The sequence below is a fragment of the Sparus aurata genome, chromosome 5, assembly GCF_900880675.1.
Source record: "Sparus aurata chromosome 5, fSpaAur1.1, whole genome shotgun sequence".
NCBI lineage: Eukaryota > Metazoa > Chordata > Actinopteri > Spariformes > Sparidae > Sparus > Sparus aurata.
This window is the reverse complement of record NC_044191.1, coordinates 12279103-12298844: the sequence shown is the minus strand read 5'-3', so window position 1 is coordinate 12298844 and position 19742 is coordinate 12279103. Positions and strand designations below refer to the sequence as shown.

Below are 19742 nucleotides of genomic sequence, written 5' to 3'. Positions count from 1 at the left end.
TGCTTTTAGCTGTGGTGTCCATCTATCCACATCATTCATTAAGAGCTCTCCCAGGGCTAGTGCGGCTACATAAACACAGAGGTCGAGGCCACGGCTGCTCTTTCACCTCGCTGCGGAGAACTTCAAAGTCACTTCTCCTCACAGAGCAGATGAATGCTCGCTGTCTGCCTGGCTGATATATGGGCCCCAGTTGCTGTCTTCTTACTGTAGTGTGGCTGTGACGGAGGCCCCATCATGGAGCCAGAGCTGGGCCATTTGTTAGTTTTAGCTGTATCTCCAAGACCTGGCTTTGATTCTGAAGGGAGGACATTAATCCTTTTAATACAACACTTTGTAGAGTCGTTTTCCTGTGTTGCTAATGTTGTCTATTATTAACCCCATTAAAAGTGTAATACAATTTAAGTAGAGTGCTAAAAGTGGATCATTTGTTGCTCCGTTCTGTTTGAATTAATTCTCAATTTATGATCTAAATGATTAAACTATAGGAGTCACAGCACTAAATGAGATTCTTAAACGGTCAGGCATACATTTACACATATTAATACAAATATTTATGAGCACACAGACATCTCCAAGTGTACAGACACACACACGAAGCTGCTGTGTGTTGCATTTGCTCTTCTAAATCCTGTAATGTCCCCGGTTTGATCCCTAGCTCCATTCTGTCATGAGGGAACAGAAATATCCATCTTCAATCAGGCCTTAATGAATAGCCTGATGAGTGTCGGGCAGAACTGAATTACCAGATAGATTTAAAGAGCGTGAGAGTGTGTGTCCATTATGTGTGTGTGTGTGTGTGTGTGTGTGTGTGTGTGTGTGTGTGTGTGAGTGGGATGGGCGGGGGGGGGGGGGGGGGGGGGGGGGGGGGGGGTAGTTAGAGGGTCAGTAGAACAGGACACATGTAGAAATTAATTCTCTCCAAGTTCAAAAAAGAAATTGGCTAATTCTGTCATATGAGCCTCATGGAATCGCCTTATCTATTGGTATGAGTCTTCATCTATTAGGGTCAAACTGAGGAGGGAGGCACAGTGGATAGAAAAGAGAGGTTAGGGGGAGCAAGTTGCTGTGAGGGAGGGAGGGTTTTGAAAATTGGAAAGGAAAGGAGAGAAAGAGCAGGAAAGAGTGGAAAAATGATGGGAAAGATGGAGCAAAAAGAAAGCAAGCGAGTCAGTGGTATGAGAGACAGCTTGCCTGGGCCGGAGCATATTGAGGGCAGCAGGTGGAAGAGTGGCACAGTTAATTAAAACGCCTGTCTTAATGTCTCAGCCCGTCACTCCAGGGAGAGAGAGAAAGAGAGAGAGTGAGAGAGTTGCCAGGCTTGAGCTGGGCTGCACCCAACCAGCCATCTAGACAGCAAACCAACCATCCAGCCAACCCACCAGGCCACATGTCAGACAAGCCCCGACACTATGCCCTTCACCCCCATCATCCTTTGCAACACACACAGACACACACTCACACATTTGCACAGACTCAAACACATGTCCAAATCCCGCCCACTGTTTCCTTTTTTCTTATCCATGTAGCCATACACCTATCCAAATTGCCACCTCTCTAATCTGTTGCAGACCTCTTTAAAAAAGCCCCCTCTCCAAAAAAAAAGGAACAAAAACACACTTCTGATGTTACCGTTTTGCTCAGCAGCATCTGTAGCATGCCTCTAGACTTCCAGCCTTGCAGCGTAATCTGTCTGCTTTTAATAATTCATAGAAAGCACAGGCTGTGCACTATGTGCTGAATGCTGAGGGTAATGGGGATGTTGTGATAGTTCTATCCTGGCCTGTCTGGAGCAGCAAGCGAATCAAACCGTTAAAGATCTGATAAGCAGCCTGTTCAGTGTCATAACAGCTTTGGCTGTCATCACTGCATTAGGTGGACCTTAACAACTCTATTCAGCTCTGTATGCTATAATCTTGCAAATGGTGACGCTTGACAGAGTTCACAAAGTTTTAACTCACACCAAATTATTGTAGACATAGGTATATGTGAGCCAAATGTCATAGACTGTATAAACAGTAAACGCAGCTTCCAGAACTGTAATGTGAAGCCAGTGTGGAAGTTCCTTAAACCTGTATTTACCAGCAAGGGCAGTCAACTGGTTGCAAAAGAAGTCAGACTGTATTCAAGCCTACGAGAATTTGAACTTACTGTCACTTAATATTGTAGTATTTAACAATTGGCCACCTATACTCAAAACAAATAGGGGGCAGAATATCACTAAAGAAACCACTAACCACTGCTTAACTGTAGCTGCCCTTAGTTCAGTTAGCCATGCAGCTATCTGTTCAAACTGGGAGCTTGTGGAGGCTAGTGTTAGTGTATATCTATTAGTTTGATCTACTTAATCACAATTATTTTCCAAACTAAATTGCTTTAATGTTTTCTAAATTTTGAAATGGAGAATAAAAGGGAGACTTAATTTCACCATTTGCACTATTAAAATACAATGTTGCATTAAAGATCATTTACTTTGCATCATTTTTAGTACATCCCCCAAGGAAGAGCCAAGGGAAGTATATTGTCCAGTCAGTAAAGCTGTGTAGTTGGCTAATCACTCAGCTGGTATGATCCCATATGTCATGTTATGTCAAGGTTGGAAACGGGATGATACAAAATAATGCAATCTCTGCAATCACCTGAAAAGTGGATTGTGCATGCCTTAAAGATTAATCATGATCTGAGCTTGTCCAACCCTAACATCAGTCACTAGTCAAAGTGTTCTTGAATGCAGCATGATGATTGTCATTTTCAAAATGTTGGCCCCATTTAGAGTAAAATCGATGATAAAGCATTCTATTGTAGAGGGCCTGGCCACCTTGTGATTGACAAGTCGCTTAAACGGATTGATCCAGTCAGTATAGTGGCGTAGCAGTCATCACCAGCTCCACGATCTCGTCAAAGCGTGATCACTTCTGGCTCACACAGGTGGATGGCCACAATGTTTAACTCAGGGCTTTAGAATTGTAGCCCACAAACCAATGAGTCGCATCACAGCGGGTTTACACTTGGTCATGTTTGACAATCCAGGGAACGACATTATACTTCACCGAAACTACACTTAATTGAATTACACATGGATACAAATTTATTTAAAGAAAAGAAAGCAAATATTGTGAGACTCCATCCATGTGTGAGGTGGGTCTAGAGTTACACTTCCTGATGTCTGACTAATGTTTTATCAGGCTTTGCTGTATCACGGCGGATTGCTTTGTCAATAACCAGCCTGGTGCCTCAGTGAGCATGAATCTGAGATTGTCAGGCTGAGTGACAGGCTGAAGATGGCAGATAATTCAAAGAAATTGGAAGTGTGAAATCTTTAAGGGCCACTTCTTAACACGGCAAATGCCAGGGTATCTTTCCATCAGCTGCTGCTCTCACAAGCTACCGCATTGTTAATGGTGGCCTGTCTGTCCATCAAGACCGCTTCAGGAGGGATTTAGACCTGTTTGGCGCCTTATCTCTCTGACTGCCTCCCACTAACCTGACCACTGCACAGACCTCGAGTGCTGTGTATGTGTGAGTTCCATGTGGTCAATGGTGGTCATAAATCTACCTCCAGAGCAATATATATTTTTACTTTTCATTCGCTTGTTTATAGATATTGATTTATTTGATTATCTGTCTGACAGTGTGTTGGTATATCCATCCATAGTTACACAATCAGGAGCCAAATGTAATGCTGCTTGTAGCACTTGTTAATTTAGCTGTCAACACTACAGATTGACCTTAGATTGTAGCAGTAAGAGCTCTTTGCCCTGTGAGTGTGTCTCTGTGTCTGCTGCTGTGTTTCTAGATTGATGCAGGAAAAACAATGTCTGCTTTCAGTGATAGGAGATAACGGTTTCCTTATGAGTCACATCTTACACACAAAAAAAACTAAAACATAGGCCTCATTAAATACCAAGACATTCAAGTCAAAGGTAATTTAGTAACAGCTTTCAAACGCTGACCTAAAAATGAAAAGATATATGAGATTTTAAATCATATTTATGTACCCAGTACAAAATGCTGTCCACTGAAGTCCGCTGAAACATGCCATGTGTGACGGGGAGGCAATGGAATCAATGTCCTCTATGAATATACATTTCATTAATAAGTTGAGATCTGGGGCATTTGAATACCCAAAATTAACCTAAAAGTAATTTGAAATATAAGTTAATTATTAGTTTCATAATGAGGTTTATGATTAAGAAGTTAATAAAAGAAACAAAAAGTCCATTTCTGTGCTGGAAAATAAAACGAGGAGAGAAAAAAATGGATGTATGTGTGTGTGTGTGTGTGTGTGTGTATTCATGCGTCTTTCACTCCAGAACTGCCACTGCTCAAATGAAAGTAAAGTACTATGGTTCTGCATAGTGATGTCTTGACCTTGCTCAGCCTTGCATGTCTTTCTTTTAGTCCCTTTATAACTTCTTACAATCGCACCAGTCACACAACTACTCATTAAAAATAGTTAACGTAGGACGTGTAGGTGAAAGGCAGATGACGTCAGAGAGAATGTGAAAGAGGAGGAGGAAAGACCACAGGGCAAAAAAATCATCCTCCACATCTGCTAATCCAAAAAAAGGCTTAGACTCTGTCCTCTGTTTGTATGTACAGAGAAATAATGAGAGAAAATAGACAGAGCAGGGAGGGGGACGAGAGGGAAGGACTCAGACAGAGGAAAAGAAATAAACAAAGAGGAAAAGAAAGAAATATGTCCCCTATTTTCCCCTTGTAGTGGTCTCAATTCCCTGCCAGAGCTCCCTGTCACAGGGAGGTAGTTCCCAGGCTGACACATCTCAAGCTGTTCAAACATCCATTAGGATGTTTTGTTTCACACACTCTACAAATACGGCAAGACGAGAGCGAAACGGGCAGATGATGAGAGGGAAATTGAGGACGAAAGAAAAGAGACGGAGAGACAGAGGAGAGGATGAAGAGGGGAGTGAGTTGATGGGAACAGCAGAGAAAAGAGAAGAGGAAATTTATCAAGAAACTCGTGTGATATTTAATGATCCTTGTATGTGGAGAGGGAAGACCACACTACCTCGTTCTCCTCCGCCAAATACCGATCCCCTAACTTAATTTCCTGCTCAATTGCTGTTCTATAGTGCATAGTACAGTGATACAGGCTGGCAATATAGAAAACAGATTGCCTGTGCGGCGGAGTGGATAAGGCTGAGGCTTGTGCTGCTGGAGACCTGCAGTCTCCAGGGGGGTCTTGTCGGTGGGCTTCACAAAACCAACAAAGCCCATCTTTCCCTGCGACTGGCAGCAGCTGGCAGGTAGATCTTCAAGCACTGGAGGTGGGGAAGTGGATCTGTGGGTGTGGTGTGTGTGTGTGTGTGTGTGAGAGAGAGTTTGTGTTTCTCTACAGTGTGTGTTGCAAGGAGTCTTGCTATTCTTTGTAGTGGAGAGTTCCATAGTCTTCCATCTTGTGCTTGCTCATGTGCTGTGACTCCAATCCACTCAAAAATGTAGGCCTGCATGGACAGCAACCATCAATCAGTGCACAGAGCAGTGTGCAACTACAGCTACAGTGTTTTCCCAAAGATACACACACAGACAGATACAGTACACACACATAGACACACCCTCCTTCAGTATTACATACATACAGTAACATGCCTGTTACTGTGTGAGATTCTTCAATAAGCCTTATTTTGAATTTTTCTTCAGGTTTTTTTTTACTTCTCTACACACCAACTATGTTTTTGTAAAGTAACAATCTTCTGTGTTTGTATAGAAAAACATCAAATTTTACTACATCCTGTAACTAATATCACACAGTAATGATTTTATATAAAGCCAGTTCATGAAACATTTTACTTTTGCTGTGTAGACACTGGTCTTCAGGCAATACTGTGTCTTAATGTGTTTTCTCGATGCTGTTTTGCTGCCTGACATAAACTAGGCCAGTATCGTGAAGTCTTATCGTGTCTACCTGGAGAACTGATGTTACTTGTATCCCAGTTCTTTTAGAGTTGTTAATTCATGCAGGAAGTGTCACTAACCTAGTTGCCATTGGGTTTTGCGCTAATGTTAGCAGTGTGAACCTCCTCTGACCTCTCAAAGTGACAGGGTTTTGTTGCGTAACAACCTTGTGTAATGAACTTCCTCCCAGGAGATGTCATTAAGAACGGGAATGTTTGTCTTCCGCTTGCACCAAAATGAATATTCAGCTATTATTGCTGCACAGAATTCAGATCTGATATGAGTATTGGGTTTCAGCAGAAGAGAGACAGAAAACCACTCCAGATGGGTTTTATTTACTGTCTCTGTGTCTCTGATCAGTCTCTGTTTTTTCTTAATTTATCACAACTAACTGGGTTAGCAGCGTGAATACAGTTCAGGTCACATCTCTGTCTGCCTACACATAGCATTATCTGGCATACATCATTCAGACTCTTCCCCTTCATCTTTCCCTTACCAAGATTTACATATTTGTTTTAACTAATGTCCTGTTGTAGGCCACTAAAGATCTGTAATAACACTGCTAGGGTTTCTGCAAGGCGACCACGCCAAGAACCACAGAGACGTGGAAGGGATAGAGTTGTCAGAAGGCTTTCCATCACACACAGGGATCATATTTGAGCAAAGGTTTGCCTTGATAAATGAACCCAATTGGTTAGCTTATCGGCTGGATCAACACTGTATGCCTTTCATGGCTCGTCTACTTTCCCATGTAGGAGGCCCTGTAGAGGGGTAGAGCACCATGTGTGATGTGTGTGAGCGAGAAAGAGAAGACAAAGAAATGGAGGGTGAGAGCAATGAATCACAATGATTATTTGAATTACATTTTTTATTAAAAATGACCGATTTCGAGCTTGATCCTTTACATTCCTAAAATACTCACAAGACCACCAAGAGGAAAGGTCTCAGTGGGGGACTTCATACACCATCTGATGCCGTGATTGCCAATTCCCTTCTGAATATCATTGTCTTAATAGTAAATATAACAACAGGAAGCAAAGATTTCTGCTCTAAATTATGTGGATGTTTACACTACTAGTCGACTCAGCAATATATTTCTGATCAAAGATAAAAGAAAAACGGAAGAAAAATAGAAGTTGCATTAGAGCAACAGTGGGAAAGAGGAAATGGTTGGTCCCAGTAGACTGATGTACCTTGTAAAGCAAACTCCCCCCTCTGTTGCTGTGCCGAAGGAGTCACTGCCAAGATGGCTGCTTGAGCTCCAGGCCTGCAGGGCTTGACCCTGTGCATACTGCCAGACACCATTTCTCTAAATCCAACCTCAAAATGAATCTTCAGACCCTGGCATAATTCCTCATCCTCTCTTCCTGTCCTCCTCACAAAATCTCTCCCTGTCTCAGTGTTTCACTTCTTTTATTTTCCCAATGTGGAGGATGGTGCGGTGTGCCTCATCTTTCAAATTCCTGTGAGGTTAAGATGGTAAGTCTTGTTTTCAAGGATAGAGCTGGGTGTCTGGGGCTCCTCCCTACAGGTTTATCATGGTGGCAACCACGGATGGCTCCTTTTCTAGGGTTGTCATGAGTTGTCCTCCCCTGAGTCTAGACCTCTCAAACATAGTGGCATGAATCGTTGGCAAACACTGTGTGCAAACAGAGCCATTAACACAGAGCGTCAAGTTTAATTGCACAACTTATGATGAGTGTTTTTATGTACTTCTGACCTCATACTGAACTATGCTGTAAATGAACCAACCAATGATCGTTTTATATTGTTATTGCATGGAAAGCTATGATGAAATGTGGGCTAACACAGAATGCTTAAATTTTGTCAGATGCATTGTACAAAAATGGAAAGTAATATATTTTCAATGGGATTGGCACATATCTGAAAAATGTAAAGCCATGTTCTATTTAGCTGAAGCAGTTTATTGTTTGCGTATCTTAAAGCCAAAGCAATTAAAGTTGGATACAGCTGATCTTTGAGATCAGCTGTATCCAACTTTAATTGCTTGTGTTGAATATATAGCTTATGAGTTTAGAAAGTCATTTCAGTTGACAAGTCCCCGTAATAACCACTGATTTATTGTTTTAGAAATGTGAAATAATAGGTTTTCTTTCTTCAGCCAATCACCGAGAGGTTTTATTGGATTTTTCCACTTCTCTAATAACTATGCATTATTTTGGTTCCTCAAAGCTGTATATACTACTAAGTTGTTCTCGTGGTCTTCATTTCCATCATTCACAAAGCAAACAAAAATATTTTCCATTCCTGCTAGTCACATTATACTGACAGATTGCTGGGAAAGGGCAGGCCAGGCTAGTGTTAACTAGTGTAGCTTGGACTCTTAGGTGTTAGACACACTTTCTCTCTTTTCTCCATAGACAATGTTAGAAATTATCTCTTGTTCTATCATTTGTGCTTCAAACCATTTCAGTTTTTCCTGCTTGGTAAAGGTTCTCAAGGAGAATATGGAAATTAAAAAGCAGAACCTCAACCACCAGAGGTTGTGCCTATTCCTTATTTGTTCCTTTCTCCCAACTTCTCCCCCTTTTTTCTTTGCCACTGAGTCAAACCACCCACTAAGTCTAAGGTCACTAGCTAGCCAATGTGAAGGCTGTTCAGAAGGGCTGCAGCAAACTTGGCAAAGCTCCGGTATGACTCCCTGCTGCTCCTTGGGACATACCAGCTCCTTTGCCAAGTCAAATAACACATTTAGTGAATTGAGAGTAAGATTTAAGTGGGGCAGTACAATGCAGCCAACCCTCTCATCTCCGAGTCGGTCCTTCTCTTTGTGTGCCAGAGTGTGAAAACTGCCCTTGTTCTCTACGACTTAATCTTTTTTTTCTTTTTCTTTCTGATTATTTGGAAACAGGTCAGTTGGGTGTGGAGGCTGTAACTCCACCCAACAGTTTTTTTCTCTCTTAACTTAACATTCATTGCCTCATCAAATTATTTTTCCTCACCTCTGAGTCTGCTTCTTTACCTCCCCTCCTGTTTTTTTTTTTTAACCATCCCTCTTTTTGCTCCCCTGTGTGTATACGAACATTTTTCAAAGAATTCAGTGGCCAAGTTCAGGCCCTTGAAGTGATTGGCTTTTATTCAAGACCCTGTTTCCCTCTCTTCGTTTCTCTTTTCCTCCTAGTATTTTGCTCCTTATTTCACCAAGCGTGACGCTTTTCACCTCAGTTTTTTTTTTTTTTTTTACTTTAACATGCAAACACAAACGTCCAAGCTTTTTTGTACTTTTTGTTTGCAGCATGGACCGGTTTCATGTACGACATAAGTTGACGGGGGGGGGGGGGTCACACAACAAAGTGTGTTCCCTTTTGCTCCGTAAATTACTAAGGTAACATGCAGTCTCCAGCAGTTGTTCACTCGCCGTCCCCATAGCTGCAGTTCAGCCAGTTTCTCAGCCAACTTGAATATAGTTGTCCATCTTCCTCTTCTTCCGTCTCATCATAATTCCCTTTTTCTTTGCAGAGCAGCTCTCTGAAGACGTTTGTTTTACACTCATTTTAGCTAGCTTTAGGGCTTATTTTTTAGGGTATACCGTGACTGAAACAGGTTAGTGTCAAGCGCGCCAACAGGAACAGACAGAAGCTGTTAAAAGAGAATCCGTTTTTAAAAAAAAACAAAAACTTTCCGAGTATGATCGTCAATAAAACGGAAATAGAATAACATATTTATTCTTTCTCAGCGGCCCGATGGTTGGGGACCCCTGCACTAGTGGATGAAAAAATAATGGCAAGAAAATAATCTTACTAAAGGTCTATTTGAATGCTGTGATGCACTGATGTATCCACCATAAAAATACATAATTTAGATATACATAACCCCAATTTACACTCTGTTATAATGCAGTAGTACAAAGACAGTAATAGTAATATCTTCCAAACAGATGAAGTCTCCATACACAGGCTTTTAGCATTCATCTAATTCATAGATTCAGGTGGTTCATTGGATTTGTAGGTGATACAGTTTCGAATTGATTTATCAAGGAGTGTACCTCTGTCTCACTGAGTTTGTAGTACCAACTGTGATCTTAAATGTAAAACAAAAAGCCAACAAAACTTTAAAAATCTTTGAAGAATATACAACTTCTCATATATCCTGCAAGTGAAGACAATATTAAATCAGAGATGCAATATTTGCCTCACATATATATATTTTTATGTATGTAGGTATAAAATTAAATGGTAGGCAGTTCTTTAAAATTGTTCATTAGAAACCATGTGATCCTTTGATGGCTTCATGTCTAACCAACAGTTGTACAGTAAGGGTTAGCATAGGTTGATGAATAGAAACCACTGTAACAGAAATTGTAATCTACATTTCTCTCGAGACAAACCGTTCAGACTGATTTGGTTACACCCTGCTTACTGTGGGTGTAAACAGGCCATTTATCTGTCATCATTCATTGTGTAGTTTTGGTAATCCCATCTGTTGTATATATCAAAATCACTTGGCTGTGTAGGATCCCAGTTTTGTGAATCCAATTCCACAGCCAAGCAACATCTCACTGTCCATCATTTTGTGGTAATGGTTGCTTTAAAGACAGTGCTTTTTTATTTGTTGTTATGTAGTGTTGTATGAACAATGTCTGTGTATGCACATAGTACAGTAGCTACTAGCCAGTTTGTTCAGGCATAGCAAATTGGGGCCATAGGCCAGAACACTGTTGTAACACATTAGCTGCTGCCACAAAGAGGTCAAACTTGGCTGTGTTAGTTGGATGTGTTTGTGGGGTTAGGAGCTGTGTGTGTGTGTGTGTGTGCACCTTGCTTGTCGGTGTAGGCTAAACAATGAGACAGAGACCAATGACAGTTCTTGACCTCCCCAGGGTGTACTGATACTACAGTTATGGTTCGCAGTTCACCTGCTAATCTGTGCTAGACCTGGAGGAGAAGACAGCAGTGGGCATGTACTTCTGTCAGATAAACAGAAGGGATTTAAAGATGAAGGGTGGATGAAAAAAATAGGAACAAAAACAAAGGGTCAGAATTGTTAAAAGTAGGTATAATATCGTTTATTCTTAATATAGATATAAACAAAATGTGCTTTTATGGTAATCATGAGGAATATTACTGTATATACCAGGAAAGTAGAATGTCTTTTGTGGCTACAGAAGATGCATGTATTCTGATAAATTGCCTTTGGCAATTCCACTCAGTAACTCAGGTGCATTATGGGTAATGTAGTCGACAGGTCTTGATAAGGTCCAGCAATCTAGCATCGCAATCATAGCCGTAAAGGGCTGCATAAAATCTTTTTCTTACATGCAGTTGTAACCCACCAAGACCTAGAAACACAAAAGATACCCTCCCATGATGAATATTAGAATTTTATATGCAGTGTGGTGCTTTCTTTTCATTTGTTAATCTAAATGGTGTGGTGTATCCTCATTCCCTGCTACATCTACATCCATTTTGGTCAGCCATTTCTTACACTTCAGCTCAATATTCAAGTACTTACCGAAAAAACTGCTGATATTGATTTGGCCGTTTGAATTGACAAAGGACAATCTGAAACATAATTTCAACATGATAAATCTGTAACTGAGCTTTTGTTAATCCAATATGAGACATTGTCTGTTGATGTTTTAGACAGATGTTTTAAACAAATTCCTTTGTAGCTGCAATGACAACAACTTGGCTTCATGTCATCTACATGAGAGAATGGCTCCAGAAATGAAAATCATTTTCCTGTATTTGTCTTATTTGAGTGGATCGAGTAATTTTGAGCAATTCACAAAGAGGCTGGAGATTGTGTAAATTAGAGTGCATTAAGTTAAAATGTAAGGAAAGAAGGAGGAGAAGGGAAAGAACAAGGATAAAGAGAAAAAGTGAAGGAGAGTGCCCGGATGAGGAGGAGAGGAGAGGTTTTGTGGAAAGGAGGTAAGGGATTGTGGGATCGGGAGGGCAGGCAGAATCAGCAGGCAGTACTCAAAGTCCAGCTGGTCCCCGGCTCCCAGGGTCTACTTCAAGAATCTCTCTCTCACTGTTTCTCCCCCTCTCATACACACACCTACTACACCCACCCACCCACCCACATACACACACACACACCCACCCACACACACACACACACACACACACACACACACACACACACACACACACACACAATAACACCATTGCTCATTGTCTGGCTCCAATCTCTCTGTATCCTCACTCCTCACATCGTCTCCACCCACCTTCGTCTTCTTTACTTTTGCTGTATCTGTCATTTTCACCCCCTCTCCATTTTTGATCCACTGGCTGACAATGATGAATTTCCCTCAGCTGTACGGGAGTTGGCAGAAAAAGTTTGCTCAGCAAAGTTTTGAAAGTAAAGCGAAGAGAGTGCGGCTTATGATATTAGTGCAAGTTCAACATGATACTCTGTAAGACAAAGTCATTTTTCCTCGTTTAACATCTCCCAGCTCTTTTGCAAAATAAGCTTTCTAAAAACCTTTTATTACATTGTACTTATCTAGGCATTTTTTCATCACTTTGCTATTTCAGGTAATCCATAGGCAATTTTGATTCGCCCAGGCTCTGCGGTTATGATTTTAGCCGAGGTTGTTTTCAATTGAAAGGTCACCTGCTGTCTAAGTCCCTTAGTCAGCAGAAAATAATCTTGAAATTATGGTTAATGGTTAGAGTGATATAACATATACATAAATCATAGTGATGATGATTCCCAATACCTCAATTTAATTGCTTCTGATTGGTAATTCTCTCTCACTAAAAACAAATCTGAAAAACGTTATTAATTTCTAACACAACAGATATTACATAAGAGACATGTATATGGCATGTTTTACACTGCATTTACACATGTTCTTTGAGGTGGATACCTGCCTACCACTGTATAAGCACAACCTGGGTTGGTATGTACTGTATATTGTATGTGCACAATATAAAAACAGATCCTTTTTAGGACTTAACATTGTTACCCCCAGTGAAGATAATAATGATACTATGATAATAAACGTTCCACCCTAAGCCTCATTAGACAGAGCCCAGAGTTATTATGTGAAATCCACTGTGTAAACCTAGAACAATCTGCAATAAGGCCTCAGACCACACTGAAAATCTAGTGTCTACTTATGCTTCTGTAGGGCAGACACTGCTTGAAATATGTACATTCCCTTACTTTGCACCTCTGATCACTGAACAGAATGTGCACTCTTATGAAGTGTTGTGATCATTTTTACTTTATTAGTTCTGTTGTAGCCATATGATAATGGTCCACTTGTTGTTACCCACATTCAACCTCAATTACAAAAGTTCAGCAGCTTCATGGTCTCTAACTGGGCCGGATCATTTATGTTCGACCAGTTAATCAGTTTATTTGTTTGTGTTTCAGGGCAATACAAATTTATATTACCATTAATTAAAGTGTATCATATAATAAAGTGTATTGTATAATAATCAGTATTGATGAAAGTTAATTTGATAGAGTTGATTAGACACTGTATGGATCCAACAATCCAAAGGTAGAGTTTAAGTAGGTGTTTCTAAGTTCTAAAATGAAAAAAACAAGAAATGTCAGTTTAATGAAACTGAAACACTTAAAATGGTTATTCAACTCAACTTTTTACTGAGGGTGTTTTCACGCATATTGTATATAGTTGGAGCTATATATCAGCCGTCCATTTTGACTCATCACAGATATTTCACAAATTTCTTGCAATAAAATTGTGTTAATGTGTATACATTCTGTACATATACAAAGTATACTGTATATGTAAAATAATCTGTCAATGTATTGATGTTGGAATTCTTTGACTCTCTAATATCTATATTGTTCCCAAAAAGTCATTATGAGTCTGGCTCTAATATTGTGTGCCTGTAACCGATATTTGCTATCTGCGGATATTTTTGCTGAGATCTATCCCAGCATCACTGAGATGTTTTTTCTCCTCATATGTCATATCCTTCTCTGCTTTATTAAACTGCCAACAACATGAGCCCTATGCTGGAGCACCATCACTCTATCATATAAATACAAGCCACAACAGGGTGGAGATTTGAAACACCTGTTTAATTGGCCTAAAGCTTCTGCGTGAAGTAATTCAATTCCAAAGCCTCTATTGGTCCTCCTCTCCCCTTTTCTCCTCTCAACCTCGCTCACTCTCTCCAGGATTATGTGCAGGTTACAGAGCTAGCACACTGTGTGGATTAGCAGGGTCGCTCCTCCATGCTTGGTGCCTTTCTTAATGTGATTATACATCATCAGGCTTGTTTACTGTTAGCTTCTTCATTGTTGAGACCTGACAAAAGTTCAGCCCCCTTCAGCCCACTAACTGGTGCCCACGCCCACACACTCATACAGTGCTTAAGCTGTCAACCCCCCCTGCTCATACCCTGACACACAAACAAACACACTGTAATATTCACACCAACAAAGTAAAGCATTGCCCCAACATTTTCAGCGCTGCATTTTTTGGAAAGGCAGTCAAATATTGATTTCCTTTTAATAATAACTTAACATGTACAAGTAGTTGGCTGGAATACAGATGTTCTGAACTGTTGCTGTGATAAAGGATCCATCTGAAGAATACTATGAGACACTAGCAGTCAGGTGTCTGTATGTGTTCCCTTTAGCTAGAGTCCACTATAACCATCTTTAAACGTCAAGCACTGCCTTTCATTAGCCTAATGAAGCCATCAAGACAGCCTGTTTGTACAGAGCATGGTCTAGCTCTGTCAGACTTCCCAGCTATGCACTCCATCAGTGGTGAATGAGCCCCTGTGTGGCCTGAGGGGGGTGTGACTTAGACTTGGTGTGTCATTAGCCATTGATGTTATTGGCTCATTATCTCCCAATTAGGCTGCTATCAGAGTTAGCTGGCGTTTTCATTACAACGTAGACCTCCATGATCTAACAAAGACCAATGCTGCTGATTAAAGATGGTTTCAGCAATAACATGTAGTGCAAGGTCTTTGAACTCTCTGTGATATAGTTAGAGCCGAGGTGATATAACACAATGAAGCTGATTAGAGAGGGCATGTCTCTTATTGTGCCACTTACTGAGGTTAAGGCAGAGTAATACTGATTAATGTGTTCCTGGTAGCACGTTTTGTTAATAATGTACAGTCAATTATGAAAGAGAATAATTGAGAATGGTTACAATTAAGCTTTCAAAAATACAATGGACATCAATTTAGATATAATTCCAAGACTGTCCATCTATAAGCATAAGCACCCACTGGCCCTACATCATTATGTGCACATGCACACATTGTACCCATACAGTGTAGGACTGCTGAAGGACAAGCTGGAGTATCAGCCTTGTCTGTTGAAGGACTAATCATCTCTGTTAATCACTTGGGGTGGGTCAGCCTGTAAGGCAGGGACAAAAATCGCCTCTCCTCAGGTAAATCAGAACAAGGAAATAAAGTCCTACAAATTAGAAGCCTAGAAAAAGATTGTAGTCACTATGTTTGTCCTTCACTTTGACCATGGAATCGGTGCCAGCTGAGCAATATGTCTCCCTCATGTTGTATTACTTTTTTAATTAATCTACCACAGACTCCTCAGAGTGATGAGATACATTAGAGCTGCCTGTTAAATGCAATCACTTATCTGGCTTTGTTGGTATGGAATACGGGAGATAATTGACATGTCTTTCTCATGTTTTGACCGACTACTACAAGAGCGTTTTGAGCTAGAAAATTCATTTGTGTCTTTTAATCAAGGGATCATAAACATCTTGACTGTAGACTTTGACTTTTACACTTAAAATAATATTCATTTAAAGGTTATTTTAGCCAATACATTTAGATTAACAAATATAATACAGTAAGTGGTTGCATTAATGTTGGCATGTGTATGTTCTCCTTGGCCTTGCTGGAGTGCTGACAGCTTTCTGCCTGTTTACCCCTTAGAGGGGTTAGTTCCCTGATCCGTGAGAACTCTGTAAGTGTCTGCCTGGTGATTAACTCCACATCGCAGCACAACGTCTTCCCCCTCACTTCATAAATGGGCTTTAATTGAGGGAGCTGGCTCCTTAGCAGGGAACCTCTTTCACTCTGTGTCGATTAAAACGTCATTTTACAGCCAAAAAAGAAACACGTTCCCAATCACTGCCCTTGAATTATTGTTCTGTAGCTCGAGGCTTGTATTTTAAAGTCACTGAATAATTGCAATCAGATTATTCTAATCAAGTGCTGGAACAGTAATTACAGGTTGCAGTCATTTAAGCTGCCCTGGAAGTCCCATACACACTGCTGGTGTGCATATTAAAAGTTTATGTCGCAAGAGATAAATTTAATGAAGAGGACTGTAATCTTTCAGCTACTTTTAGATAGGTTTCACATGTACCAGGAGAGCACAATCTAAATCTCAGCCATCAGAGTAGCTGCACCAAAGGCATTTGTGGTGGATATTTTTCGTACCCTGCGCCATCCTTCTCCTGCCCCCTCAGTCCCCACAGTCAACCAAGCTTAGGCATTAGTGCCAAACAGTTCTCCCAATAGGACTAGACGCGTTTCCTCCCACTCATCTCCCCCCACCGATAACCTCATCTGTGCCCAGGTCTGGATTTCATGTCAAGGCAAACGTTAGGTGACTTAGTGCTGTGCCAAGCTGTCAGAGAGGCATGAGAATTACAATCTGGAGGTCTGTGTGACAGTGGAACCGTCTCTCCTAATCCTGTTTACGCACATCCGCATCACCCTGTTCCAAAACAGAAACCTAAGTGTGTGTTTTTTGTCTGTGTGCGAGCTATGAGTGTGTGTGTGCTTGCGCGTGCATCTATATATGTGTGCTTGTTTTCATCACTGTGTCAGTTGTGTATTTCTTTCTGACTACAGTAGGTCTGTGGTTCTGGTTGTGTGTGTGTGTGTGTGTGTGTGTGAGTCTCTCTGTGCATTGTGTTGATGTGGAAGGTGTCGTACATGCTCTGAATGTATAATTCAATATGACTAATCATGGTGGTGGCTGCCAACCCAGCAGCACTGGCTGACAGACTGGGCCCAAAGCTAATTTGATAAGGTTACAATGCTCTTGAGCTGAGATTCAGATTCAGCAGCAGTAGCAGCGCAGCGCTAGTACAGAATCGTGCGCAGCTACCTGAGATACAGTCCCAATTGACTACTTTAGGCTGGCGTCCACGGCAAGCTAGTCCACACCTAATCCCCATTCATTTAGCTTGGCTGCATAGGAAACCTCTCCTTCTGTCTTAGACGCTAATCGCTAAAAGCGTAAAAAAAAGGGGGGCTCATAAGAGTAATGCAGTTTTACATGATAATAATCACCCACCAAATGCAGTACATGTGCCATATGAAGCACACTGGGGCTTACAGAAATCGATCACAATGGCATTGATCGCCATAACACAGAGCTTGATGGCGCATTGCTTTCCTGAATTGTGGTAAAACAGGTCACGTTTTAATCTCTTAATTCTTTAGCATTTTAGCAAGTGCAGTATCTGTTCAATTATAGTATAGTAGACAAAGTGGTTTAATGAGATTGTATGTGTGTTGAGAATGTACTCATATAGCTAACCTTTATTCCCATGCCTAGCAGTGTGATATGTTAATTAAAATGTGTATTCTGTGTCAAATTGAGCAGTTGAAGCTGGTGTAAAGATCGAGAACTTTTCGATGAGCGTCCTTAATTCTGTTGCTACATGTTTAGACATGAGCATCATATCAGTAGTGTACACATAAAGTGGTATGTTGGTAATGCTGTGTACCGTCAGGGATGCCAAGCAGTTGTTCAATACTGCGCAATTCAGAAGTTCTATCAATTTGGGAGGTTGTCCTTAACTTTTTGTTACTCATTTCAAATTCATCTTCTCCTCAGTTGTTTTATTTTCTCATCATACTGTAATGGTGTGTGACAAAGTTTTGTCTGTGCTATTGGAGCCCCACTGGGAGGAGGCTGCGAACACGCTCTAAGTAGAGCAACATCAGTTGCTCGAGCAGATCAAACCACTACGGTCCGATTAGGTCTGAGGAGTGGCTTGGCCTCTAGGGGCATCGAGCATGGCTTTCACACTGTAAGTCTTGTTAAAATGTTAATCAAGTTGACCAGCGGGTATGTAGTGGGTGAGCAACACATTAGTTAATTTTAGATGGCAGTATTTCTAATCAGTGATATAGATGATCAGGTTTTCTACATTTTGATTTATTGCTCTGCCTTTGTTTTCTGTGCACAGGGAGTGCCATCAGAGCATATACTCAGAACTGTAAAGAAATGCAGCATGGGGAGCGTAGTCAATGTTTAAAAGAGGCTTTTCAATTCATAAGGAGAGCTCAGAATTGCTTTTAGAAGCATTTACAACAGAGCTTTATGGGATGCAGTCTGATTTTCTTCTGTTTACCACACAGTATATAGGACAGGTGCTGATGAATTTGGATAGTATAAGATAGAAGTTTCTAATTGTACAGGGTTGATGTTGCAAAATCCCATCAGTCTTTTACATCAGATCATCTCGACATCAAGGAAAGATACTAAAGCAGCAAGCTCTGTCACAGGATTTGAACATACATATCAGTCAGCTGCTAAAGTCAAATAAAATGAGGAAGAGAGGGTGAGAGAGCAAGAGGCAAGAGGTGTCAGCAAATGGTTAAGATAAAACTGGCAGGTTATTACACTTTTTTCCATTTCAAAGTCCAATATAAAATTTCTATTATAAGGACAATTAATTACCCCTGCAAAATGGCAAATGTGCATCCTTGTCAGGTGGAGTGTACTCTGATGGCCTTTCCTCAAACAGAGAATGTGAAGATTTGATCTCTTCTAATGGTTCTGCAGGAAAGGGTAATTACGGCATGGTCAAAGCTAATTTGCTTTCTGCCAGATGAACTGTTGTATTTTATTGCAGGCTGACATTTTAAAGTAATTATGGCACTGTTGACCCCAGACAATTTCAGTTGTAGCGTGGTCTTGGGTGATCCTCTCTCTCTCTCTTTCTCTCTCTCTCTCTCTCTCTCTCCCTCCCTCTCTCTTTCTCTCTCTCCCTCTCTCTCTCTCTCTCTCTCTGAATGGAAGTCAGAGGCGTAACAAGGTAATGACACGGACGGAGAGAGCCATATGGGGCTCCTCCATCCAGCTCCCAGCCTCAAACCCTCACATCATCATCATTACCCACCATGCATTTTCACATTGACTTTGCATCTAGATAGAAATATATGCTTCTGCCGTGCTCATGTGTGTGCAGGCATGTGTTTTCTTCCGTGTGTGCATGTAGGTCAGAGTATGTGCTTGAGTGTGTGTGTGTGTGTGTGTGCGTGTGTGTGGGGGGGGGGGGGGGGGGTAATGTGTATTGTCCTTTCATCCCTGGGTTGCATTCATTGCCCATCCCATAGATCCATGTATCGATGAGGGTGTAATTATGTGCCTCAGTGATCATCTCTCTGTTTCTTTACTGCACAGGAATTAAGTAGGCAAAGGTCAGTGTGTGCTCCCTGAAAATTGCCTGCAGAAAATCATATGGCGATGAGAGCAATTATGGATTTTTCTCCCCCTCTCAGGACCCCTCTCTCTCTCTCCCTCATACCCTTTTCTCAGTGTTTCTCCTTTTGTCGATGAACATTTGAGCAGATGTCAATCGATGTGTGCTTCTAGCAACCTCCGTATTTGTAGTGCAGCAACCCCCTAAATTATCTCTCCTGTATTCTCTAGTTATTTTGGAAATGCATGCAGACACACACACACACACACAGTGAAAGTGTTGCAAATCAGTGAGAAAGTATGCTAATGAAAACAACAGTAAGGAGATGCTTCATTACCTCAGAAGATTATGTGATGTATTGCACTGACAGCAGCACACAATGTGTACTATATATATTGTACCCTTTCACCTGTTTTTTTTCATACTGTCTGGCACA

The 19742-nt window shown here is 41.0% G+C and overlaps 1 protein-coding gene across 1 annotated transcript in view; it reads left to right on the top strand.

Moving 5' to 3' along the window:
* The window catches only part of LOC115581217 (RCC1 domain-containing protein RUG3, mitochondrial-like), a 300274-nt gene that overhangs the window by 109487 nt on the left and 171045 nt on the right, over positions 1–19742 (top strand). The gene's annotated exons all lie outside the window — the stretch shown is intronic.